Here is a 6,639-nt window from a genome sequence, read left to right on the forward strand (position 1 = left end):
GATATTCTTCTGAGGCATCATTTTCTAGAGGCCAAATTAGATGGGTAATTACAAAAGTTGTAAATGGCTAAAGCGTTATCCTCTCATCATTATTGTTGCTAGCCAATATGATATTCTTCTAAGGTGGGCTTGGTAATGGTGAGTCTCCCATACCCTACTAAGAGTTTCATCCAAAACTCTCGAATTCCAATGAGGGATATGGAATTTGCCAAAAATAGTGGGTGGTGCTATTTGATTTAAAGACCCGGATCAAATGGCTTAAAATCAATCAATTTATATTCGTTATGTATTTGTTTACCAATATATTTGCAAACGCTATCCAAAACTTGACTAAGAAAAGCCGAATGCTTTAGTTTCCGGACTTGGTACAACAATCCCAAAGATTGTCTTAAATGGATTGTATATGTACCTAAGTAGTCTAATCCTCACAATCTTCCTATTGATAATGTATCATTGGAAGAACATGTTAGATAAGTCTATCATAAAGAGGACAACACTTTTAATGTCATAGTTCTTCACATACAAATCGTTGTATGAAGAAATAAGACTTGTTTTGAACAACCCTTAGCTAATGCTAACACTGTGCTTGTTTCTTTGTTAAATGAACAAAGAACTTGAGAAGAAAGCACAAGGGCATGGACACTTTATGTGCAATGATTCTTCACTTACAAATTGTTGTATGAAGAAATGAGAGTTGCCTTGAACAACTCTTGAAAGTTTGTAATTATGTTTAGAACATAATGGTTGGTTGACAAAAATAGTCCATCAACATGGACTTATGATGATTTTGGATCATTGAGTGTTGAAGTGTTAAACCACTTCTAGAAACGGAAACTATGCAAGGACTTCACCTTTGTGTCCCTATCCAAATGGTTCACTAAGTTTATTGTAAACTATATAGTGAACAATAACCACACACTCTCCAAATCGTTTAATGTGTATAACACAATTGAAATAAGTTTCAAGAGAGATAGTGGGAGTTTAGGGACCATGACTATTGTAGTCAAAGGAGAAGTCAAATGAAGAAAGCGAAATAAACTCCAAGGGAACAAACTTTCTTTATGAAAGGATGGACATTGGAAGGGGTATTTGCAAGAAATGTCTTGCAAGTGTCAAGAACACATCTTTCGAAGGTGTTGTAAATTGTTCTTGAAAAGTTCAAAACAGTTGGTTCTTCTACTTAAATGGTTGATTCCGTATTAGTAACTATGTTTTACAATCGTTGTAAAAGTGTGGCTAATAAAAAGTAGAAGATTAATGAGAGAAGAGAAAGTACTTCACATTCGGAACGTGAATCAAATGTAGATCTCTGCGAAAGCAGATGGTACTTACTTTCTCATATGAACTACCAAAGAAATTGGAAAAACCAAAGATTGTCTTTACATTCCAATTTTAAGGAACTTAATTCCATCACTATGAGGGATGGATGAATGTTTTGTTTGACAAAACATTGTTCTTTATTAATGAATGATTAGATTATTGTAATCTAATTGATTGTCTCTTTAGTAGAGATGATATGGTGGTGTTAACTGTTTAGAATATAACGATGCTTAAAACCCAAAAGGTTGCAAGGTAGTGACTAATCCCAACTGAGTTGTGATACCTCTAAAACATAAATTACGAGTTGGTCATAGATGGATGCTTTGGATCGTTAGATCCGGATCCAACACCTTCTTATTAAAATTGTATAGAGGCGAAATGTTCGAATCTTTATTCTTTTGGAAAGAAGAAAGAATCACAAAGTTGTTAAGGTTAATTCACTTAGATGTTAGTGGCACTTGTCCACAACATAATACTACTCATGTTGTATGACATTCACCGAAGATCGCTCTCGGTTGGACTATAGTTTATTTTGAATAAACACAAGTCCGAATACTTTGCAAAATGTTTCAAAGAATTCAAGAAATGTAAGTTGATGAGTAAGACGTCTAAAGTATTTGCCTCCTTAGATTTGATCCAAGGAAAGATAACACTTTGGAACAGTTTCCTTGAAAAATATCAAGGAAAGAAGCATCATAAGATAATGGATTTCTCCATTAGGAGAAGAACGAACAAGAATAAGATTTAGTTCGTTGGATATTATCAATTACCCATATATAGGATATATACTTCTAAGACAATATGATTGTCAATTAGAAGATCTTCCAAAATTTTCATGACTCCATAAGATGTAGTTGGAAAGAAAGACAAATCTTAATCATGTTAAGATTTGGGGTTGTGTGCTAATAAGCAATATTTGTTTGAGAATTATCTTGTGGGTATCCTTAAATTAACATTTGAATATCACTTCTATAAACCAACTAACAAATGTTGTTTGTTGGGTAGTTCATTGTAATCCTACACCAGGATTTGCCTAAGATAGAGCAAATGAATGAGAGATAGAACTCAAAGAATGGGTTCTTTGAGAGACAAGATAGTAATCAACAAATAAAACAACCTAGTTCCTATACCACAAGCTCCAAGGTAGTCGAGAAGGATTTATAAACCGTCTCAGTTGAATGGTTTAAACTTTATGACTATGTCATAGAGTTGCACCTCTTAATTCGAAAGAAATAAGAATGAAAATCCTTATGACTACATTGAGTGTATATACAAGATATACTCAAGGAAATGGTAAAGTACCATTTGACACGAAAGGATGAAACCTTCATAGCTAATTGGTAGCTTAAGGTGACTACAATCAAAGAGATTGGTTGACTTTGAAGAAACCGTCTTTGACGTAGTCATGGTTTCAATTAATTCGAAGATTGCTAGCTACAACTAAATGATGATTCAATGTTTGGACATAATATGGGTTTCCGAAACCATTATTAAGATAGTCTTGATAATATATATGTCTAAAACTATGAATCACAAGACATGTAAGTTGTAGAGATCCATCCATCATGGATCTTAGCAAGCTAGTGGGAGCTATAAGCGTCTTATGAAAGAAAGATCAAATCGTTTGATTTCTCATAAACATGTGAATGAATCTGTTGTTTACTAGGTTTACAAAAGATTAGTGGGAGTTAATCATATTCCTAAATTTAAATATATATATGATATATTAATTTTGGAAATGAAAAGAATACTTCTTCGTTAAAGTTATGACTTTAAACATTCTATAACGATAGAATGTATATGGGAGACATAGTCTATAAACATGCGTAGTAAATCTATAATGATAGATTTCAAGATATAATTTGATTATATCAATCCCTAATAATAGACATTAGATGCTAGGAAGTTTCTCATATGATGATAAACTTCAATTAGAAGGACGACGCTAGTGAGACTAGCAAGTTGCCCTTCTCAAAGGGAACGTACCCTTTGACTCCCAAAGAAATAATGTGTAAATAGAATCCTTTATGCATACGCACAAAGGTGATTTATGTATTTCATATTGTATGAAAAACATTGATATGAGTTGTACCTAGAAAGGTATAAGACGATATCAGTGCAAGCCCAAGATCAGAACCATGGCAACTGTCAAGTGAGTCCTTAAGTATTTAAGAAATACTAAAGGATAGATTCCTCAAAGAATGAGGAAGAATTAGAGTAACGTAAAGGAAGCGTAAATGTATTAGATTATGAATCTAATCCATCATTGGATGTTTCTTCATTATGAATGAAGAGATAATCAGATATCTCTTTATTATGACTAAAAGAGATATTTAGATGGAAACATTAAAGGTAATGACTTTAGTGTGTTCCATTATGAATGCAAAATATATTGCCATATAGAAGCTTACAACAATGTTGTTTGGATGAGAAAGTTCATTTATGAACTCTCTATTCGGTTCCAACCAGAAAGTGTCTCTAGTGTACCGACACTACGACACTAATGGGGCGATAGCTCAAGCCAGGGAATCATGGTCTCATTAAGATCCGAACTCAAATGAGAGACTAAACCACATGATTAAGAATCATGTATAATGGTGACGTCATTATTCTCAAGGTTGCTTCTATGGATAACATATAGATATCCATTGCCTAGGCCTACTACTCAGCCATTTTTGAAATGACTACAGAAGAAGTATCATCACTGATGACCAAGCTGATTGGCTCTAGTGCAAGTGGGAGATTGTTGGAAATGTGCCCTAAAACCAATCATGTGATGATACTTTACGGACATTTCACATGTTAAACTAATGTAGTGTAATATCAAGGGCAAAGATTATTGTTTTAAGCCGTCTCATATAAATGTTATATGCTTAAACGATAAGTCCAAGGAATATGTAATTAGGAGAATGTAATTTAAACAAGTTAGATTTATGAGACCATTCTCTTTCGTATACATATCCTAAACGTTCCTGATCATAGGATTGCCAATTGGGCATTGACAGTCCGTTAAGATCAGTATGTGCTATGTCTTCTCTTAGTGAGAGGGACTGGTCTCGAGTCATTGGTGTGACAGACACCAAGACAAGTACGTAGGTGCTCAATAAGGAATGAGTTCACTGAACACGATCAACGAAGAGTTCTCATACTCATGTCATATGAGAACTCATGGTTGGGATAATGCAAAGTAGTCCTTTGACCTGAGGCATCATAGTTATCTTGTGGTTAAGTCCTTGATCTTTGATTATGTCAAAGTCACTCCATTCGAGGGTGTCCACGGCATAGTTGGGGTTAAGCCACTTAGCCATGGAGGCAAGTGAATGCGCAACAAGGGATCTCTAACCTTCAAACCGTTTGGGGGAGAATACTCTATGATATGATTAAGAATCTCTGGCCAGAGTATGAATGAGATTGAGGAAGTCGTTCCAAATCACATTCAAAGTAATCATATAAGTAAATGAATCACATTGGATAGTAGACATGAATAAACTATCAAACCAAACAATGTGGTCAAAAGTATTGTATTAGAGAAAGACCGTATTGCATTTGTAATCCTAAACTGAATAGGTTCTCCACCTCTTCTGATTACCTTGGGTAACCATGATATGATTCTAGGTGTCACTCATGGTTTTTGGAAGCCCTAAACGTGTATAATCACTAAGGGGAGAATTGAAAGTAAGTTTCAATTCACAATCGATTTGAAAGAGTTCTAATCGCCCACTGCCTCGCTAAAAGGAACCTAATGGATCGTACACCGTGTAAGGTAAAGATTGAAGAAACAACAGAGAGGAGTAAGAATAATTAAATGGTTTAATTATTTATGGCAAGGATTAATTAATATGTTAATTAATCAAACGAATAAAGTTCGTTAAAAGACCACGGGTTAGTTTTGGGCTCAAGGCCCAATGGGCTTCGAACGTCAAGCCTATTGACTTAAGTTGTATGACAACTTAATGACAAATAATTCACAAAAGCCTTAAAAGCCCAATGAAACCCTATGGTCGGCCATTTTGTTAAAGGAGTGGGTTTTGGACTTAATTACAAGTTTGCCACTCCAACGAATAAAGGTATAAATATGACTTTATAGCCAAAATTCATTTAGGGTTTCTTTTAGAGAATTGGAGAGAACATATCTCTCTCTTTTCTCTCTAAGAGGCCGGCCCCCTTGGAGGGATTAGCTAGTAATCTTTCTCCTCCAAGGTCACTCATCTCTTCTTCACATCTTACCTTGGTGTGGAGACTTAGAGGTTTTCAATTTTGGGAACTTGGAGAAACCTATTTCATCCATCCAAATCCATAGATCTAAGATGCAAGGAATGAAGGCCCTCTCTTTGGGTGATTAGCCTTTGCTTATGCAAACAGGAATCTACAAAGGTATAATTTCTCAACTAACAAATGTTGTTTTAAGTTGAGTCAAGGTTCACCAATCTACTAGGCTTTGAATTTCATGGGTAATGTTTTGTTTTTGAGTGCATACAAGCATGATTCGGCATTTTAATTGTTAATTGCATGCTATAGATGTTGCTTAAATGAACATGTTTTTCACAAAATTTCCTTCATTGTGGGCATACTTCCAACAATCTCCCACTTGCACTCAAAGCCACCTTCCCATGTCTAATACCCATCTTTTCCATATGGCGGACAAGGTGGATTTGAGACATTGGCTTTGTCAATGGATCTGCTACGTTATCGGCTGAGGCAACCTTGAGGATGTTGACTTTCCCCTTGGCAGCATATCTTTTAATGATATTAAAGCGCCTGTCAAAATGCTTGTTCTTTTGATGAGCCCTGGGTTCCTTGGCTTGAGCTATTACCCCACTATTATCACAGTACAAAGTTACTGGTGATGTAATTGTCGGAACCACTCCAAGTTTAGTAATGAACTTCTTCATCCAGAACGCTTCTTTGCCGGCTTCAGCTGCAGCGACATATTCTGCCTTCATCGTGGAATCAGCAATTACAACTTGTTTCTTGCTTTTCCAGCTAATAGCCCCACCATTTAGAGTGAATACATATCCGAAGTTGGAACGTCTATCATTAACAAGGAACATGTCCTTAGTTCTTCTTAAGTACTTAAGGACCGTCTTGATAGCTGCCCAGTGTTCTGATCCTAGGTTAGATTGATATCGACTAGTAATGCTCACAACATATGCGATATCAGGCCTTGTGCATATCATGGTATACATGAGACTTCCTATGGTGGAAGCATAAGGAATAGCACTCATCTGCCGTATCTCTTCAGGAGTCTTAGGTCCTATGGACTTAGAAAGGTGAATTCCATGTCTTACAGGAAGAAGACCTTTCTTAGATTGTTCCATC

The sequence above is a fragment of the Malus domestica genome, chromosome 01, assembly GCF_042453785.1.
Source record: "Malus domestica chromosome 01, GDT2T_hap1".
NCBI lineage: Eukaryota > Viridiplantae > Streptophyta > Magnoliopsida > Rosales > Rosaceae > Malus > Malus domestica.